The 2,641-nt window shown below is 40.1% G+C and overlaps 1 non-coding gene across 1 annotated transcript; it reads right to left on the reverse strand.

Annotated features, from left to right (window-relative positions):
* Positions 1-812: 812 nt before the first annotated feature.
* LOC130983463 (small nucleolar RNA R71) lies at positions 813-916 on the reverse strand. Its single transcript, XR_009087452.1, has one exon. It is a non-coding gene; the product is annotated as a small nucleolar RNA R71 (small nucleolar RNA).
* Between the last annotated feature and the right edge of the window lie 1,725 nt (positions 917-2,641).

Below are 2,641 nucleotides of genomic sequence, written 5' to 3' on the forward strand. Positions count from 1 at the left end.
AATTTTAATTTTATTTCTTATCTTTATTTTCGAAAATCATTTAACCTCTTTTCAAAATTTAATTTCGAAAATTTCTCCCTCTCTCATCTTTTCCTATTTATTTATTCATTTACTACTACCTCTCTTCACTTCTATTCATCTCAAATCACTGCCCCTATTCTTACCCCTGTGTTTGGATTCTCCTTTCTTTATTCCCTTCTTCTTCTACTAATAATAAGGAACCTCTTTACTGTGACATAGAGGATCCCTCTTCTTTTTCTGCTCTGTTCTCTTTCATATGAGCAGGAATAAGGAAAAAGGCATTCTTGTTGAAGCTGATCCAGAACCTGAAAGGACTCTGAAGAGGAAACTAAGAGAAGCTAAATTACAACAATCCATAGACAACCTTGCTGAAATTCGAACAAGAAAAGGAGATGGCAGCCGAACCTAACAACAATAATGCAAGAAGGATGCTTGGTGATTATACCACACCAACGTCCAAGTTTGATGGAAGAAGCATCTCAATTCCTGCCATAGGAGCAAACAATTTTGAGCTGAAACCTCAATTAGTTGCTCTAATGCAACAGAACTGCAAGTTTCATGGACTTCCATCAGAAGATCCTTACCAGTTTTTAACTGAGTTCTTGCAGATCTGTGAGACTGTTAAGACTAATGGAGTAGATCCTGAAGTCTACAAGCTCATGCTTTTCCCTTTTGCTGTAAGAGACAGAGCTAGAACATGGTTGGACTCTCAACCTAAAGATAGCCTGGACTCCTGGGATAAGCTGGTCACGGCCTTCTTGGCTAAGTTCTTTCCTCCTCAAAAACTGAGCAAGCTTAGAGTGGATGTTCAGACCTTCAAACAAAAAGATGGTGAATTCCTCTATGAAGCTTGGGAAAGATACAAGCAGATGACCAAAAGATGTCCTTCTGACATGTTTTCAGAATGGACCATGATAGATATATTCTATTATGGTCTATCTGAGTTCTCTAAGATGTCATTGGACCATTCTGCAGATGGATCCATTCACCTAAAGAAAACGCCTGCAGAAGCTAAAGAACTTATTGACATGGTTGCAAATAACCAGTTCATGTACACTTCTGAGAGGAATTCCGTGAATAATGGAACGCCTCAAAGGAAGGGAGTTCTTGAAATTGATGTTCTGAATGCCATGTTGGCTCAGAACAAAATGTTGACTCAGCAAGTCAACATGATTTCTCAAAGTCTGAATGGATGGAAAAATGCATCCAACAGTACTAAAGAGGCATCTTCTGAAGTAGAAACTTATGATCCTGAAAACCCTGCAATGGCAGAGGTAAATTACATGGGTGAACCTTATGGAAACATCTGTAATTCATCATGGAGAAATCATCCAAATTTCTCATGGAAGGATCAACAAAAGCCTCAACAAGGCTTTAATCATGGTGGAAGAAACAGGTTTAGCAATAGCAAGCCTTTTCCATCATCTTCTCAGCAACATACAGAGAATTCTGAACAGAGCACCTCTAACTTATCAAACATGGTCTCTGATCTGTCTAAAGCCACTTTAAGTTTCATGAGTGAAACAAGGTCCTCCATTAGAAATTTGGAGGCACAAGTGGGCCAGCTGAGTAAGAAAGTCACTGAAACTCCTCCTAGTACTCTCCCAAGCAATACAGAAGAGAATCCAAAAAGAGAGTGCAAGGCCATTGACATAGTCAACATGGCCGAACCTAGAGAGGAAGGAGAGGACGTAAATCCCAAGGAGGAAGACCTCATGGGACGTCTCTCAAGCAAGAAGGAGTTCCCTATTGAGGACCTAAAGGAATCTGAGGCTCATATAGAGACCATAGAGATTCTATTGAACCTCCTTTTACCATTCATAAGCTCTGAAAACTATTCTTCCTCTGAAGAAGATGAAGATGTAACTGAAGAGCAAGTTGCTCAATATCTAGGAGCCATCATGAAGCTAAATGCCAAGTTATTTAGTAATGAGAGGAAGCATGAACAGCTTCTCTCAATGCAGAGTCAAACAGAGCCCCCACAATCAAACTCTAAGTTTGGTGTTGGGAGGCCACAACCAAAATCTAAGTTTGGTATTAAAACCCCACATCCAAACTCTAAGTTTAGTGTTGGGAGTCTACAACATTGACCTGATCACCTGTGAGGCTCCATGAGAACCCACTTCAAGTTAATGACATTAAAGGAGCGCTTATTAGGAGGCAACCCAATTTTTATTTATCTAATTTAATTTTTCTTTTTTTTATGTTTTATTAGGTTCATGATCATGTGGAGTCACGAAAAAAATACTAAAATTAAAAATAGAATCAAAAACAGCAGAAGAAAAATCACACACTGGAGGAAGGACTTACTGGCATTCAAACGCCAGTAAGGAGCATCTGGCTGGCGTTCAACGCCAGAACAGAGCATGGATTTGGCGTTGAATGCCAGAAACATGCAGCAATCTGGCGTTTAAACACCAGGATTGCACACTGAGGAAAACTGGCGTTCAACACCAGAAACATGCTGCAAATGGGCGTTGAACGCCCAAAACAAGCATAAAGCTGGCGTTTAACGCCAGAAACAAGCATCAATTTGGCGTTAAACGCCAGGATTGCATGCATAGGGCATTTTTGCATGCCTCATTGGTGCAGGGATGTAAATCCTTGACACCTCAGGATA

Source organism: Arachis stenosperma, chromosome 5 (genome assembly GCF_014773155.1).
Source record: "Arachis stenosperma cultivar V10309 chromosome 5, arast.V10309.gnm1.PFL2, whole genome shotgun sequence".
Taxonomy (NCBI): Eukaryota; Viridiplantae; Streptophyta; class Magnoliopsida; order Fabales; family Fabaceae; genus Arachis; species Arachis stenosperma.